The 18,656-nt window shown below is 38.7% G+C and overlaps 5 non-coding genes across 5 annotated transcripts; all 5 read right to left on the bottom strand.

The window, feature by feature from the left end:
• Nucleotides 1-1,713: 1,713 nt before the first annotated feature.
• Nucleotides 1,714-1,795, bottom strand: trnal-uag (transfer RNA leucine (anticodon UAG)). The gene has a single exon. It is a non-coding gene; the product is annotated as a tRNA-Leu (tRNA).
• A 431-nt stretch (nt 1,796-2,226) lies between these two features.
• On the bottom strand, nt 2,227-2,308 carry trnal-aag (transfer RNA leucine (anticodon AAG)). The gene has a single exon. It is a non-coding gene; the product is annotated as a tRNA-Leu (tRNA).
• A 1,047-nt stretch (nt 2,309-3,355) lies between these two features.
• Nucleotides 3,356-3,437, bottom strand: trnal-aag (transfer RNA leucine (anticodon AAG)). The gene has a single exon. It is a non-coding gene; the product is annotated as a tRNA-Leu (tRNA).
• A 2,738-nt stretch (nt 3,438-6,175) lies between these two features.
• On the bottom strand, nt 6,176-6,257 carry trnal-aag (transfer RNA leucine (anticodon AAG)). The gene has a single exon. It is a non-coding gene; the product is annotated as a tRNA-Leu (tRNA).
• A 1,080-nt stretch (nt 6,258-7,337) lies between these two features.
• Nucleotides 7,338-7,419, bottom strand: trnal-aag (transfer RNA leucine (anticodon AAG)). The gene has a single exon. It is a non-coding gene; the product is annotated as a tRNA-Leu (tRNA).
• Between the last annotated feature and the right edge of the window lie 11,237 nt (nt 7,420-18,656).

Raw genomic sequence — 18,656 nt, 5'->3', positions numbered from 1 at the left:
AAAGCAGGAAAGTTCATTCTCATACCTGAGCTTGCATGTCGGGAGATCCTCCAGCATGGCAACTACATGACAAATTCCGTTCCAAACTACTATTTCCAAGTTCAAGAATAAGTTTTATGGTTACAAGTTTCCTCCTTTTACAGCATCAAGTCAAACATTTTCCCCTTTTGCTCATGAAAAGCTCCAGGAGAGAATTCTTTCCTGGGAGTAAACAGACTCAGTGGGGACACATTGTGCAGGTGATCGATTCAACATTTGACACACCGAAAGAAGTCACACTGACACCAGGTGAAGATTCAAAACCTTATACAAAGCATTTGCTGACTCATTGCAGCAGGAATTGATTTCATCAAAGTCATTCAAGTATACTCAGTCAAATGGAGGCTCTTTTAAAAACAATAACAGCTTCCCATGAGAGATAGCATAACAAAAACATCTGCCCTCTCTCTGACATCTCCACCGTTTAAACTATGAAAACTTAACACAGCAAACCACAAAACTAAAGTCAATGTTTAAAAGGCAAAGTAATGGAGCGTCATAGCTTGAAGCATATGGCGCATCAGTGCTCTTCCAAGCAAATCACTGTCGATTGCGACAATTCGATTAATACTGTATTTGAATAATTGAATCAACTTACTATAACATGTAGTCGCTCCGTCCGACTTGTAGCTTTCAAGCGAGGGCTTCTGTGTCATTGTAACGCCTTCCATAGGCTTTATAATCCGACATGGAACAACAGTGTTTTTGGAGAGTTTATCCAAACCAATCAATCCCATTCTGATCCGTTTCTTTGCATAATAATCTTTAATTTCGTGATGAAACAATGTTGTTTTGGTGCTAACCGCTAACCGGTAGCCACAGGATGTCCCGGTGGGAAGGAAAAGTTGTAAAAAGCTCAGAGCCTTGTGTTAATTTTAAAGGTTTCCTCAAGGCATTTCTCAACACTTGCTGGCCTACAGCATTTACAATTAGCAGAGGATGGTTTCGATCCATCGACCTCTGGGTTATGGGCCCAGCACGCTTCCGCTGAGCCACACTGCTTGACAAGCAGTTACTGGGGCCTGCAAATATTTGCTTGACTAATTGTGGGAATCTTTGGGAACCTAGAGGAACCCATGGGAAGCAATATTTCAGTAGCTTCCAGCTTTCAAGGTAGATTCTCTCCAATGATTTTCTCAATTCTGCCCAGAAATTTCTAGGAACCTATGGGAACCAAGATTTCAACAGTTAACAGATTGCAAAGTGAGTCCCTCAAAGAATTGAAGAGTTGGAGAGTTTATCCAAACCAATAAATCCCATTCTGATCCATTTCTTTGCATAATAATCTTTAATTCCACGATGAAACAATGTTATTTTGGTGCTAGCCGCTAACCGGTAGCCACAGGATGTCCCGGTGTTATGGTTTAACTGGTGACCAAGTTAACTGGTGACTTTCCGCCAAATTAATCTGTGGTTTGAAACACACTTCTTTTTATGTAGGCTTTTATGAATACTCCAGAGATAACATTTTAATTCCTAATAAAATACCTAGATAAAGGCAATGTATTCCCTTTTTGCTTTTAACTGCTGAGGATTGAGACTTGCTGGTCTGTGTTATTTGCTCTTAGCAGGAAATGGGTACACATTCCAAGTCAACTTTTTTATACACAATGAGAACAATTTTGGGCATGTGGACACTTATTTTAATAATCTTCAAGGCAAGTCTATAAATGATGGCAGAAGAGGGATTTGAACCCTCGCCTCCATAGAGACTGGAGCCTAAATCCAGCGCCTTAGACCACTCGGCAACACTACCTTTTCTCCTAGCGCTTAACATGGCAACGACTGAGGTGGTGGTTAGCAGCTAACAGCGCTAATGCCACTGCAAACACTCCTAAAAAGGCTAACAGCGGGTACAGAGCTAACAGTGGAATTCACAGGGGAACCAGCCAGTGGCTGCATGCTTCTGGACCAACACTGTGGGTGGGGAAGGCTTTGTTAGCCATAACGGCTGTATTTAAGTAGTTCAGAGTGGCAGCCAGTGGGACACAGAGAGGGACTCACATGCTTCAATGTGCATCATCCGGCTACCACAACAATTTCAGGAAAGAGAAACTTGGATTAAAAGACCCTGGTGAGAGTGTGAGCTCATTCTTTGTTCATCAGTTGCATCAGCCCTATCTTCAAGAGCTTCTCGCAAAGTAGAACTATGTCAGTGAAATGCATAAGTTGCTTAATCTTGTTAAATGGCAGTGGTGGGATTTGAACCCACGCCTCCTGAGAGACTGGAGCCTTAATCCAGCGCCTTAGACCACTCGGCCACACTACCTTGCTGGCCTATCAGAGGCTTAGCGGGTTAGCTCCCGCTGCGCCACTCTGCTTAATGATTTCACTTCTGGGGACTGAAATTCTGTGGTTTACTAATTCTGGGTATCTCTGGGAACCTTGAGGAACCCATGGGAAGCAACATTTCAGGAGCTTCTAGCTTTCAAAGTAAAGTCCTCTAATGATTTTATTAATTCCACCTAGGGATCTCTAGGAACCTATGGGAACCAAGATTTCAGCAGTTGGCGGATTGCAAAGTTAGTCCCTTCAAGAATCTTGAAGTTGCAAACTTTAGGAAAAAGACATTTCACTTCAGACGTAGGTGGCAAGAAATGCTGAGAATTGCTGCTCTGTGCTATTTGCTGTTAGCAGGTACTGGGTGAGCAATCCAACTTACCTTTTTATACAAAATGGGAACAATTTTAATTTAATAATCTTGAAGGCAAGTCTATAAAGGACGGCAGTGGACTTGATCAAAGAAGTTCATCAAGCCTAATGGCTCATACAACACAGAACTATGTCAGGTAGTGATGTGCCAATAAAGCCTCATGAACCATTGTCTTTATTTTCTGCACTCCACTAGATGGAGCTCTCTGTTCAACAAAGGGCTGAAAACACTCTAAAACATTGCTAGAGCCTTTAAAAAAACAAAAACAAACCAAGAGTGCCATCTAATGGGGTCAAAAGATAAGGCAAATGCTTAATGAGGCTTCGTTGGCACATCACTAGGGCAACGCATTAGTTTCTGTTTATTGTTTAATCGCAGTGGTGCGATTTGATCTTTGCTTGGATGACAAACTGAGATGAATCAAATTTGAACCTATAAAGCACAATGAATGCTTCTTTCACGTTTCCCTATCAAGACTTGAGTCAATGATTGCTTTATCAGCCAAAAAAAGACAATGATCGATTTAGACGGAAACGGTTGTGTCAGCATCAAATTGGTGACCTTATGATCAGAGTAAGTTCATCAAGCCTAATGGACCTAGCTATACCTTCAAGAGCTCCAAGCAATATAGAACTATGTCATAAGTTGTTTATTCTTGTTAAATGGCAGTGGTGGGATTTGAACCCACGCCTCCTGAGAGACTGGAGCCTTAATCCAGCGCCTTAGACCGCTCGGCCACACTACCTTGCTAACCTGGCTGAGGATGGTTACGGTCCATCGACCTCTGGGTTATGGGCCCAGCATGCTCCCGCTGCACCACTCTGCTTGAGGATTTCACTTCTGGGGCCGGTATTTCAAAAGTGATCAGATAGGATTATCCTGGTCGGATACGATTAAATCTAGATCTGATCTGAAAACTGGGTATTTCAAACACGGATCCAGATAACCCTGATCCTAAAGATCAGGATTCCGCTCCGGTAATCCAATCCTCCCTTGAATCCAGATAAAAGGCTGGATTTGGGTATTTCAAAACTCAAGGCAGATATCTGGATCAACTTGGTACCAAAATTTCAGGATCATCCTGATCCCACCTCAGAGGTGGATTTCACTTAGATTGACAAAGTCTCAGCTCCACTTCTCCTAGATATTTTTAATCAAGATGTTCATTTCACTTAATCAAGTGTTAGTGTTTTACTTTTAATAATTAAAGTAGCCTAATTGAAAGAAATTTAAAGCATAGTAAAATATTTGACCCCACTTTCTGAAATTGCTGTAAATATATCATGCAGCACATTGAAGCACTTTCAAGGTATATTTTCATGCTTCTGATTATTGAAGACAAATTCTGTCAAACTTAAAAATGTACCTTTAAAATGTCTGGAAATAGCTTGAATGAGATTTTTAAAACATGCAGTAAGGTGTTTGTGTACAAACTGATTATTCTACTTCATCAAATCAGATTATATTTTGCTATAAATGACCATAAAATACCAAAAATGTTTCTTATTGTGTCAGTGACCAAACTATATAGCATGAAAGTAATGCAATTACAATTTCAAGCAGTTTCAATCACTTTATTCATAATCCAATAATTTAAACATGAATGAATGGATCTACATGACAACATGAATGGATCTATATAATTAAAGCGTTTCCAAGGATTTCCAGCACTCATAGAGACCCGGTTGTCCTTAATAGCTGAGAGGTCCATGGCTGTGAGTGACTCTGAAAGTAGAAGAAAGAGAAGGTGTATGAGTATATCTTTACGTACACAAAGCATGACATCATCACTAGCATTACTGGAGCATTCTGACACTTATGAATGAACCGTATACTTAATACTCTTATCGTGTAACGTTATGTTTCCTAAGTACTGCAGCAGCCTGCTATGTACACATGGAGCAGATTTTTTTAAAAGTCTGCCGTGTTGCCAATAATGTAACGCTAATAAACTCTAAACAAGTTGGTGTTAGTTTAAAGAGTTAAGGTATGATGTATGTCCAATTAGTTCCTTTATAAGTTAAACCATAGACTAAAATTAATCAACAAAGCAGCTACCTCGCTAGCCCGCTAGCTGCTTAACACACAAGTCAATGAAGCGGAGTTAGCTACCGTTAGCACGGCCGGGTCTCAATTAGAGATCGCTGCGGCCTGGTTTTAATTAGGTGACAATTCAAGAAGTTGGCTAGCATGATATGTTGGTTGGCGTTCATATGGCCTTGAAACCACTACACATTAGATGACGGTAAACTTACACTTTTGAAGTGAAAGTGGTGCTCCCTGTTCCTTTCGTCAGGTAGTCCGCCATGTTTCGTTCCCAGAGTCAGAGACACGACAAGATTTGGAAATCCAGATCCGCCCACATCGACGTCACGGTGATCCACTCTGCCAATGTTTTGAAATACTCAGATAAAGTCAGCAGGATCACCTTGATCCATGACTGAGAAAAGGAGGATTTCGTTATCCGGATTATCCTGATCCAGATTACAAGTTTTGAAATACCGGCCCCTGGGGACTGAAATTCCGTGGTTTACGAATTCTGGGTATCTCTGGGAACCTCGAGGAACCCATGGGAAGCAACATTTCAGGAGCTTCTTGCTTTCAAAGTAAACTTCGATTCTCTCTAATGATTTTATTAATTCCACCTAGGAATCTCTAGGAACCTATGGGAACCAAGATTTCAGCAGTTGATGGATTGCAAAGTTAGTCCCTTCAAGAATCTTGAAGTTGCAAACTTTAGGAAAAAGACATTTCACTTCAGACGTAGGTGGCAAGAAATGCTGAGAATTGCTGCTCTTTGCTATTTGCTGTTAGCAGGTAGTGGGTGAGCAATCCAACTTACCTTTTAACACAAAATGGGAACAATTTTGGGGAAGTGAACACTTTTAATTTAATAATCTTGAAGGCAAGTCTATAAAGGACGGCAGTGGAGTTGATCACAGAAGTTCATCAAGCCTAATGGCTCATACAACACAGAACTATGTCAGGTAGTGATGTGCCAATGAAGCCTCATGAACCATTGTCTTTATTTTCTGACTCCACTAGATGGATCTCTCTACAACATTGCTAGAGCCTTTTTTAAAAAAAAAAAACAAGAGTGCCATCTAATGGGGTCAAAAGATAAGGCAACTGCTTAATGAGGCTTCGTTGGCACATCACTAGGGCAAAGCATTAGTTTCTGTTTATTGTTTAATGGCAGTGGTGGGATTTGATCTTTGCTTGGATGACAAACTGAGATTAATCAAATTTGAACCTATAAAGCACAATGAATGCTTCTTTCACGTTTCCCTATCAAGACTTGGGTCAATGATTGCTTGGTCTGCCAAAAAAGACAATGATCGATTTTGACAGAAGCAGTTTTGTCAGCATCAAATTGGTGACCTTATGATCAGAGTAAGTTCATCAAGCCTAATGGACCTAGCTATACCTTCAAGAGCTCCAAGCAATATAGAACTATGTCATAAGTTGTTTATTCTTGTTAAATGGCAGTGGTGGGATTTGAACCCACGCCTCCTGAGAGACTGGAGCCTTAATCCAGCGCCTTAGACCGCTCGGCCACACTACCTTGCTGGCCTGATCGAGAATGGTTTTGATCCATCGACCTCTGGGTTATGGGCCCAGCATGCTCCCGCTGCACCACTCTGCGTGAGGATTTCACTTCTGGGGACTGAAATTCTGTGGTTTACTAATTCTGGGTATCTCTGGGAACCTAAAGGAATCCATGGGAAGCAATATTTCAGGAGCTTCTAGCTTTCAAAGTAAAGTCCTCTAATGATTTTATTAATTCCACCTAGGGATCTCTAGGAACATATGGGAACCAAGATTTCAGCAGTTGACGGATTGCAAAGTTAGTCCCTCAAGGATCTTGAAGTTGCAAACTTTAGGAAAAAGACATTTCACTTCAGACCTAGGTGGCAAGAAATGCTGAGAATTGCTGCTCTGTGCTATTTCCTGTTAGCGGGTACTGGGTGAGAAATCCAACTTACCTTTTTATACAAAATGGGAACAATTTTGGGCAAGTGAACACTTTTAATTTAATAATCTTGAAGGCAAGTCTATAAAGGACGGCAGTGGAGTTGATCACAGAAGTTCATCAAGCCTAATGGCTCATACAACACAGAACTATGTCAAGTAGTGATGTGCCAATGAAGCCTCATGAACCATTGTCTTTATTTTCTGACTCCACTAGATGGAGCTCTCTGTTCAACAAAGGGCTGAAAACACTCTAAAACATTGCTAGAGCCTTTAAAAAAAAAAAAAAACCAAGAGTGCCATCTAATGGGGTCAAAAGATAAGGCAAATGCTTAATGAGGCTTCGTTGGCACATCACTAGGGCAAAGCATTAGTTTCTGTTTATTGTTTAATGGCAGTGGTGCGATTTGATCTTTGCTTGGATGACAAACTGAGATGAATCAAATTTGAACCTATAAAGCACAATGAATGCTTCTTTCACGTTTCCCTATCAAGACTTGTGTCAATGATTGCTTGGTCAGCCAAAAAAAACAATGATCGATTTAGACAGAAACAGTTGTGTCAGCATCAGATTGGTCACAGAAGCTCATCAAGCCTATATATGGACCGAGCTATACGTTCAAGAGCTCCATGTAATATAGAACTATGTCATATATTGTTTATTCTTGTTAAATGGCAGTGGTGGGATTTGAACCCACGCCTCCTGAGAGACTGGAGCCTTAATCCAGCGCCTTAGACCGCTCGGCCACACTACCTTCTGTTTTTCCTTAATGTTGGTATGTTTTTCTCACATAGATGACCTAATAATGATTTATTTTTTATTCTGACTTACTGGATAAATATGTGTCTTGTGTGTTAAGCGTAACAATTTTGGTCATTTTGTGTACTTTTTAGTTATTTTGTGTCTTTTTTAGTTATTTTGTGTCTTTGTGTCTTTTTTAAGTCATTTTGTGTCTTCTGTGGGTTTTTTTTGGTCATTTTGTGTATTTTTTAGTTATTTTGTGTCTTTGTGTCTTTTTTTAGTCATTTTGTGTCTTTTTCGTGTCTTTTTTAAGTCATTTTGTGTCTTCTGTGGGTTTTTTTGGTCATTTTGTCTTCTCATTTTGTGTCTTTTTTGGTCATTTTGTGTCTTTTTTAGGTCATTTTGTGTCTTTTTTAGTCATTTTGTGTATTTTCTGGTCATTTTGTGTCTTTTTTTAGTCATTTTGTGTATTTTGTTCAGTCTATTCTCAATCTCTATTCTTGTATATGAGTTATATGAAATGTCAAAAGCTCAGGAGTAATTCTACATTTCCTGCACACAGCAGTGCCTGAATATAAGAGCAGAGTGTCACACATACATATTTCTGTTGTTTGTCCTCTAGCGGGTCACAGAGACTCTTTTTATTTACATCTGGATATTTCTGCTCCAGCTCCCCTCTCCTGTCTTCTCCGTCTCTCTTTGTCCTTTAATGTCTTTTAAGATTCAGCTATCTGTTTATGTTCTGTCTTCTGTCTTTGCTTCGCAGTCATCCTCCCTCTATTCATCTCCGACTCTGCATCACCTTGACATGGACCTCCATATTTCTTTGCCTCCCACTTCCTTTCACTCGCTCCAGTATATATATCGGCCACAGTCAGACAGTTCATGGAAATGAGCTGTCAGCATCTCTCAGACTCTCCCGATGGTGAGGAAGGAGCGCTGCTTCTCTCTTTCTGCTTTCGTCTCTGTGTGCTGGAAGGACGGCTGCCTTTCTTTTTTCTTTTTTTTTCTGTCCACTTGCTGCTCCGGGGGAACTTGATGATGCAAATAAGCAGACTGAGGTTCGCAAATGCACATGTAGAAACTCATAGGCACACATGTTTTTTAGCCTTTGCATCTTATAAATAAATCACGATATCCTGGCGTTGAGTCCAAAACCCCCAAAACAACCTGATTGTCCTGCTTTGTTCACCTGCTGCTGTATGAGGAAGAAGTGGAGCGCATAAATCTCTCATAAATATACAGGTTGCCAGATAAATAGAAGCAGACAGATAAGACATTCATCATACTTTCTGAGGATGTTTGCCTGTCTGTTTGCAACAAATTGAAAAGTTTGGCAGACTGCAGTGCATAGAATATTTCTGGGTTTTGATGTGCTGGTGTCTGTGCATTTTAGAATGAGATTGATTTGCAGTGCTGGAGCTGTTTACTTTCTGAGTAATGTGTCAAAGTGAAAGACCAATGTGGGCCTGTATTGTGATCTATTATTTAGCCGGGGGAAGTTGACTCAGCTCTTAATTGCTGTTACGGAAACTGCAAAATAAGAATATTTTCTCTCCATACAACTTAAAGATTGCATATACGTATTGAGAAGCAGCAATGAGGCCTGGTCCCAGTATTTAATGCAACAGATAGATTTTAAAGAAATCTGTGGGAGGCTTTAATGAGCTCTCAGATCGGGCATTTGTGCTGCATTCATGTGGTGTTGCAATAATCAGAAACTTTTGCCATGTAGGGCTTGTCTTGTTTTGGCCAGTGGTGGAAGAAGTATTCAGATCCTTTACTTAAGTAAAAGTACTAACACCACACTGTGAAATTACTCCATTACAAGTAAAAGTCCTGCATTCAAAACTTACTGAAGTAAAAGTACAAAAGTAACAGCATCAAAATGTACTTAAAGAATCAAAAGTTAAAGTACTCGTTATGCAGAATGGACCCACTCAGATAATTTAAAAATATATATATATTATTGGATTATTTATATTCATGCATTTATGTAAGCAGCATTTTGATTTAGTAAAGAGGGCTCATTTTAACTACTGCATATGGTTATCAGATTTAATATAAAAGTGTAATCCCTTTAAATTTATCATGTTTTATGTTAAATCTCAACCTGGAAAGTAACTAAAGGTGGCAGATAAATGTAGTGGAGTAAAAAGTACAATATCTGCCAAAAAATGTAGTGAAGTAGTAGTGAAAGTATAAAGTTACATGAAATGGAAATACTCAAGTTAAGTAAAAGTACCTCAAAATTGTACTTAAGTACAATACTTGAGTAAATGTAAATGCAATGATGTTTGGTGTGGATACTTAGATCAGCAGCGTCTGTTTGTGTGTGTGTGTGTGTGTGTGTGTGTGTGTGTGTGTGTCTAGTTCATATCTCTCTGACTGTTAGTGAGACTGACCTCAGATTTCATATGTGGTTTGCGCATGGCACGAAGGTGTGCATCCTCGATTTTAAAGATTTTTGAATTCATTTTTAAAAATATCATTATTTACGTAGGACGTGTTGTGGCATTGCAATGTTTCCGATCGGACGCCTTTTAGGGGAGCTCCGCCCCATTGTGTGATAGGCCTACACCTGGTCAGTAGTGATGTGCCAATGAAGCCTCATGAACCATTGTCTTTATTTTCTCAGCCCACTAGATGGCGCTGTATGTTCAACAAAGGGCTGAAAACACACTCAAAACCATTGCTGGAGCCTATTTTTAAAACCCAAGAGCGTCATCTAGTGGGGTCAAAAAATAAAGCAAATGGTTCATGAGGCTTCATTGGCACATCACTACTGGTCAGTAACATTATTCACTCTGGATTTACACCCTGACTCATCTCATCTGTAAGTCTATTTAGCCTACCTATCTTTAGGAGTTTTAAAGTGCGCTACAAGGTTCGATTTTTCAATAATATTCAAATAGTTTCCAGCGAATATCAATGTTCAATGTGTATCTGCTGGATGGTGTGGTACCTTATGAAAAGTAAGTGTTTTATGGAGTTGTAGACATTGGCCATAATTGAAAAAATCTACTTAATCTCCCACTATACAAATACATACTTTCTACGGGCTCTGCACTAGTAACTGAATTTGAGAATAAACAGTCATATTGTTACACTCAGGTAATTGTACAGGTGGTTAGTTAACATTGTAACGTCATCAATTGTTCCAAAGTTCTTGCTGTTTCTTCTTTCTTTCTTCTTTATTCCTGGGCTCAACCACTTAGTTCTGAACAGTTGCAAAATGTTTCATCACACACACAAGAGGTATGTTTCCACATATAGAATACTTTTCTTCCCTGGTGTCACCTTTGATGTGTGATTGACAGCTTCATTGTTTTGCTTGTTATACTTGAAAGAACGATGACGAGATGATCGTGTTGAGAAATGTGTTGTGTCGAAAGACTAGCGACCACTTTGTGGAAGCAAACGGGGATCCAAATAAATAATAAAGGACATAAAAAAGGTTTAGAGACCAATATGTTTGTGTGAACCATTTATAAATCAGCTTATTTCAAATAAGCAATAAAACAGATATTTACAGTGTATTTATTCGCTGCAGCTCTAACAGTAATATATTGCTTTGTGAACTTTGTTTTATTACACAGAGGAATGCTGAAGCATTATCAGCAACCTGTTTGTGTAGTTCTACTGTTTCTCCTTTTTCAGCTCTGCATGTTGACAGAGACTCAGTTTAGAACAGGGGTCTCAAATTCAAATTATCTGGGGGCTGCTGGAGGCAGTATCAAAATTACTAAAAAAAAGACACAAAATTACAAAAAAAAAAGACACAAAATGACAGAAAAAGACACAAAATTACAAAAAAATACACAGAATTACCAAAAAAGACACAAAATTATTTCAAAAAGACACAAAATGACCAAAAGAGACACAAAATGACCAAAAAAGACACAAAATTACTTAAAAAAGACACACAATTATTTCAAAAAGACACAAAATTACCCCATAAAACACAGAATTACCATTAAAGACACATTATTGAACAAAGACAAAATTACCCCAAAAAAGACACACAATTATTTAAAAAAGACACACAATTATTAAAAAAAGACACACAATTGTTAAAAAAAAGACATAAAATTACCAAAAAAAGGAATTAAAGGGACCTTCCACACACCATTCATATAAAACTCACATATCAAGGTGGGGGCCACAAAAAAAAAAGACCCATGGTTCATAGCAAAGTTCAGGGATCGGCTTGGGTACATAAGAGTCTGATGAAGATCAGGTTGGAATGAACTGGTTTTAATTAGGAATCCAGGAATCTTTTTGAATGAAAAGCATACATCCTACATCGGTCCTCTCTGTTACCTCCACTGTTGTATGCCAGCATGTCCTCATTGCAACCTAGCATGATTGATTGGTTTATTTGTGATGCCTTGAGGCTGTTTGCATTATGCATGTAGCCTTCTTAATAGAAGTGGAGGAAATAATCGATACAGTTTAGTATCGTGATATTTTGCATGGCAATAATATATTGATTCATGGCCGCCAAGTACCGATATTTAGTAGTGATGTGCCAATGAAGCCTGATGGACCATTTTCTTTATTTTCTGACTCCACTTGATGTGACTGTCCATTAAGATTTTTGCTAACTTTACATGCTTTGCACAACAGAAAGCATGAATTAACTTTGTCCATACAGGGTTAACACACATAATACATTCACGTTTGTGTTTGTGTTCCCAGTCAAAAAGGAGCAGCCATTATAAATGAATGGGTGAGACTTAAATTAGTCTATAAAATTGAGTTCAGACACATGCCCATTTATCAAGTGGACACTCTCTCAGACCCCCATGTGTGTTTCAGCCTGGACACACACACACACACACACACACACACACACACACACACACACACACACACACACACACCTCTCAGTCCCCTTCTTTGCTTCCATGGCAACCTTTCGCCAATAGGATCTTTCCCCCACAGTGACCACACCTGTTGGCATTCTCACAAACAAGTGCCACATCAGTTCAGTAACATAAAGAACTTTTATAGCTCTGTTATAATCTTTTTTGAAGCCTTGCTCACAGTTCTCTCTGTGGCAGCCCAATACTGCAAGTGACATTGAATGTAAACACTAAATTTAACCGCAGTTCACTGACAGATTGTGAACATTTTATTATTTTTGTTCTTGTTAGGAGGTTGTTTCCAGTTCGTTTTGTTCTGTCAGTCAAAAACCTGCTGGCCCATGAAGCCTGGTGGAAGGTTGTAGCGTGGGCCAAGGAAAAACCTGGTACATTTAGTCAATACGCTTTAACTTTTATTAACATTGCAACATCGGGCTTGGCCTTGCTGGAGCTCTGCATTTCCCGAGAGCTCTTCTAGTTCTTCCTGTTGTTTTTTAATCGGTTCAGAATTTAATTTTGTAGCCTGAAAAGGTTTCTTTATTTTGTGAGCCTACCAGATGGCATTTAAAGAAAAAGGCTCAAGCTATTGTAATTGGATTTGCTTCCAGTAGTGATGTGCCAATGAAGCCTCATGAGCCATTTTCTTTATTTTATGAGCCCACTAGATGGAGCTCTTTGTTCAACAAAGGGCTGAAAACACACTCAAAACTTTTGCTAGCGCCTTTTTTTAAGCGCCATCTAGCGGGGTCAAAAAATGAAGAAAATGGTTCATGAAGCTTCATAAGCAGATTACTACCTGAAAAACAACAGAATTGGTTTACGAAATGTTTTTGTAAAACTTTGACCCAAAATAGTGTAGTTACTATTTGTTATTATCAACATAATCAATACATTATGCTAGTGATGTGCCAATGAAGCCTCATGAACCATTTTCTTTACTTTCTGAGCCCACTAGATGGCGCCCTTGGGTCATTGAAGAAGGCTCTATCACTGGTACTCAAGTGTGTTTTCAGCCCTTTGTTGATCAGAGAGAAAATGGTTTATGAGGCTTCATTGGCACATCACTACTCAAAACTTTTGCTAGGGCCTTTAAAAAAACAAACAATAAAAGAAGTACACCATCTCGTGATTTTCTAGATTTTTTTTTTTAATTTTAGAAATCTCAAAATATGTTTTTTTTTTGTTATTTCTGGAAAAGCCACCCTTTTCCCTACGTGTTTCAACAGACGATAATAAGACCATTTTGAGAGTATCGGAGAATTTTAAAATGTTTTGATTTTTTCATGGAAAATTTCGACATGAACTTTTTTTTCAAACTTCAAATTTTGAAAATCTCGGAATATGCTGTTTTTTTTGTTATTTCTGGAAAAGCCACCCTACTTCATGTTTCAGCAGACTATAATAAGACCATTTTGAGAGTATTGGGGCATTTAAAAAATGTATGATTTTTTGATGAAAAATTTCGACATGCCTTTGTATGACTTTTTTTTTCAAAATTTGGAATTTCTTTTCCTAAAAAAATGAGGGGTATAGGGTAAAGGTCATTGAGCCGTACAGGAAATAAACAGCGAATAGAAGTTTAAAACTTTCAATGTTCACAAGAACGTAAGTTGATAGAAAGACCAAACACAGCATTAGGTGACAATACTTTTAAGTATTATTATGGGTTTATAATAAGCTGTAATAGGGTGGTCAATTTGGACCAGGAACACCAAATTAATTAACATGAAATTACCACAACAGGAGCGAGAGCTCAAGTGTCTCAGATGGCTGAGACAGTGCCAGTTTGTGCTGAATGCACAGAGTTTAGAACCAGCACACCGACCTGCTCAGGCTGCTCGTGTTGACCTGAACTGGCAGCTTGTATAGCAAGAAATCTACATGCCAATAAACACCAACAGCACGGTGAACACCAGGGACTGGTAAACACACATCTCTCACATGGCTTATCATGGCTGCATACAAAAGATATTTTATTGTCTCTGCCAACACTTGCAAGCTGTCCAAGACAATGAGAGAAACTGATGAATTTAGACAGTTTTGACAAGATCTATACCCAACAAATTTTGCCTGCAAATGTTTTTTTCTCATCTTTTAGGTATCATCACCAGCAGTAGATCTTCCCCACACAACAAGTGAACCAATAACTTTCCTCTTAACCCTCTGGAGTCTCCAAAAGCTCCAAATCCAGACTTCTTCATGACATCCAGACTAGAAAACAAAGCAGCGTGGAGCCCTACTGTAAATTTACCTCTAAAGTTCTGGCTGTAAACTCCATGAGGCCAGTTTCAGTTTGATGATGATATACCAAGTAAAACTGGAGACAAGCTCAAATAGATTTAGTATAAAATGATAGAACTGGATGGAACCCTCTTATATGTTAGATTTGCAACCTTTGTTCACATTTGCAACATTTAAAATTCTTCATTGAGCATGATAGTGTTTTGAAAGTAAAAAAAAAGATACAAAATCACATTTTATGTTGGACTAAAGGACTAAAAAAGACACAAAATGACCAAAAAAGGACACAAAATGACTAAAATGGTTACGCTAAAGATCCCATTTATGTTGGTTTTTCTTTGTTTCTTTTTGGTTCAAAATGTCTGCTGCCCCTGCGACCCGGCCCTGGATAAGCGGACGAGAATGGATGGATGGATGGATGTTGATCCAGTAAGTCAGAATAAAATATCAATTATTATTAGGTCATATAGGTGAGGTTGTGCTGGAAAAAATATACCAACATGGCAGTGAAAATTTTTTTAAGTGGTGTACACAGGCAGAATGAAAAGGTTAAAAAATGGAGAAAATAGCCCAAAACTCCATAGAGTTAATAGCAGCGAGTGTGCAGTCCATCCAGACCAAGCTGGACTCAACACTGAACTAGATATCAATTCCAATAAGGTTTGCCAGAGATGGCCATGTTGCTCTGCCAGTTGGTTCGTCCACCACTTTTGTTCAGACTGAAATATCTCAACAATTGTTGAAGAGATTGCCATGAAATTCTGTTGAAGGACAATGAATCCTACTGACTGTTTCTCTAGTAGCACCATGAGGACATATTATAGCAACTTTGCCGATGCTTGACTTTTTCTCAAGTGCAACTGGAGGGCCGGGGGCTGCATACGGCCCGCACCCTGACTTGAAGTGGCCCTCAGTACAACTACATGCATTTGAGCATGAAATCTTAAAAGTGCAGTGTAAAAATGCACAAAATTACTTCTTGCAATTAATGTTGGTCTGCTGTTCTTGCACTGAAAAAAAAAGAAATCACAGTAAATGGTTATTTTTTATTTGCTTCAAACCCCTCCAGCATTTAAGTTGCCCATCCCTGGTGTAGTGCCACCATCAGAGTTGACTTTTAGTTCTTTATTGAAACATTTTGACAGGTATTGGATGGATTGCTCAGAAATTTGTGCTTTGCTGGAGTCGTAATGCTTCGTGTATTCATGCTGAGCTATCAATGTATGGAGGTCAAGGTCTTGTGCATGCAGAACATACAGCTACATAGATTGAAACAGGTAATGTGGAACCAAAGTCCACTAGCGTAGAGTTCCAGCATGGAGAGCACGATCACCATTTGAACCGCCAAAGACGTGAGCTGATGCATTCTGAACACATAGACCCAATATCTGGATCTGTGGAGAAGTTTGTCAGGGACAAACAGCCAATGAGAGCAGACTGAGAGAAGGAATATTGAGCATTGCAGTGGTGTCTTTGTGTTTGAGAGAAAAAAGAGGGTCTGTGTCTCCCTGTGTGTATCTGGGAGAGAAAAAAAGAATCTTGGCTGGTGTGTGTGTGTGTGTGTGTGTGTGTGTGTTTGAGACAAAAAAAGGAGAAAAAGAGGAGATGGACTATTGTACACAGAGTTTTTGTTGTAATTAATGGGTTTTGTCAGAACGCTGTTTTGTCAGTTTTTGAAACCAGAGTTATTTTCTAGTAAACTTGAACCACAGACTGTATAAAGCTCAAGTCTGTTAGTTAGTTATCACCAATGATCTTGTGAAAGATCTTGAAGTGTGTGCAGTAGGGTGGCCATTCCGGCTTTTAAATGCCCTGCCCTGGCTCAAGGCTGTGCCTGCAGCCGGACACTCATTTGTCCTCCTTTTGAGAAAATAACCAAAAAGGTCTGCCTTTTGACTCGTTACCTTGTTAGTTTAATACTTATTGGCTAAAAATGTGTGTCAAAATGCTGTGTCAAAATAAGTAATTTCATTGGTTACATTTTCCTGTTGTGACCTATCAACACATGGCTCATTTGAATATTCAGATGAGCCATGTGTTGATTCGTCAGGCTGTCAATCAAGCTCTCAGGGACTGAAAGTCTGAAAATGCCAAACGAAAGACCTCCTTTAACCTGGAATGGGCAAGAGAACACTGGTTTGTTACAAAAAGTTTGTAATTTTTTTTGTACATTATGTGGAAGCGATGTAGATGTGAGCAGCAAAGGCAAAGCAGCTATCAGAGACATGCTAGCACTGACTAGCATCGAGCTAATCGGAGTACAACTCTGCTTAAAATCGGATCATACCCAACAAATATCTGCTTGCATGTCCCTGTGGATGCAAAGTGTCCTCCTTTTTGATGTGAAGAAAATGGCCACCCTAGTGTGCAGTCATTGCTCAGTCATGTTGTCTAAGAACTATCTTTTATAACGCCTAACCATGATTTTTTGCCTGAAACTGAAAGAAGTACACTATCAGTTAAAAGTTTGGAAACACCTTCTAATTCAATGGTTTGTCTTTACTTTTATTAAATCTTCTACATTTTAGAGTTAATCAATGGCATTTCTTGCCTTCTTAATGTGTTTGAGAAAGCAAAGTGTGTCGAATTCCAAGAATCTGAAATATAAAACATATTCTGTTTTGTTTAACACTTTTTTGTGTACTACATAATCTCATATGTGTTCTTTCATAGTTTTGATGTCTTCAGTATTAATCTACAATATTGAAAATCATAAAATATAAATAAAAAACATTGAACGTGACCTTTTTTTTTTAACAACAGTGAACTGGTAGGGTCGCTATTTTTAGAAACGCTCATGTGAGGATCATATGCACTCAAAATTAGATTTTGGGGTCTGCATTGCCCGTAATTTGAAATGTTATTTGTATGCAGATTTGTGAGGCTGGGTTGCAGCAACAAGTTGTGTAGTGTGAACAGTACAGAGATCTGAGGACTTTGAAAGTCGTGGAGAGTAAAATTAGCACAAGTAGCACGCATCTCCAGTCTGATCCCAGACGCACAGTTGATAGGTACACGGTTTGTTTACATAAAAGACGTGCGTATTGACGGGACACCATAGTTGGATGCTTGCTTGCTTGTCAGGACACGGAGCTGCTGGAAAAACAAAAGCATCTTACCAGAGAAAAGGTCAGTTCCTATCAACTTGTGTCCTTTGTTTTGAGCCTCTTGACTTTCTGTTACATCTAAACAGAAAGGTGTCCATTGACTGACTGAGCCTCAATCATTCACACGTTTAGTGAATACTAAATACTAGGGCTGGGCGATATGGCCCTAAAAGAATATCATGATAACGTTATTCTTGACAATATTACAAAATACTTAAAAAGATATAGAAAATATGATTTTTTAGTCTGTATAAGTAAATAAAAATCTAAAATGTAGTGTGAAGTGCAAATTTCAACAGTTGCCAAATACAAAAAAAATATTCTTGACTCTTGAGTATGAGCAAATAATAAAAATAACCATTTAGGGGTTTTGGGGGCATATTTTAATGACATTTTGTAAAGGGGAATAAAGGTTATTGTATGTTTTTTTTTAAAGGCATCTTATTTTGACAGTCTTCTAAGTTCTGTGGTGGATTCTGTTAACACACTGTGCTCTTATTTTGAAAGCTGCATGTGTTTAGCGACAGAGAGTAAGTAGCTTTTGTGATTAAAAACAACTTTAATTGTTAGCTAATGTTAGCTCGTGGCTAACGAACGGCGTAATGCAGCAATGTGTTTGGAGGGCAGTGACCACTACATCAAGAAGTAGGAATGTTGCTAATATCATGATATGCATGAAACGGCACGATATGGCAAACCTGGTCTCACAGGAATCCATGAAATAGCCACGGATTCACTTAACTCAAAATCCGTGGAATAGCCACTGAATCACTCGAATTTCCGTGAAACTGACACGGATTTCGCTACAATGCAAGTTAATGACAGTCATATCCCGTGGCTATTCCATGGATATTTGTTCCTATTGGTTTGTTCCAAGTCACGTGACTTTCAAGGTTCCGGCGGTCAGAACAAAAAACATGACGGACAGTTCTCTCATTTTTAGTGAAAAAATCAATATTTTGACTTAGTTTCTGCATAAAAATGGATTTTGATCACATTTCTAGCGAGAAATATATGTTTTATTTTCTAAATAT

The sequence above is a fragment of the Centropristis striata genome, chromosome 12 (assembly GCF_030273125.1).
Source record: "Centropristis striata isolate RG_2023a ecotype Rhode Island chromosome 12, C.striata_1.0, whole genome shotgun sequence".
Taxonomy (NCBI): Eukaryota; Metazoa; Chordata; class Actinopteri; order Perciformes; family Serranidae; genus Centropristis; species Centropristis striata.
Note: the sequence above shows the minus strand (reverse complement) of the source record. Positions and strands in the feature narration are given on the sequence as shown.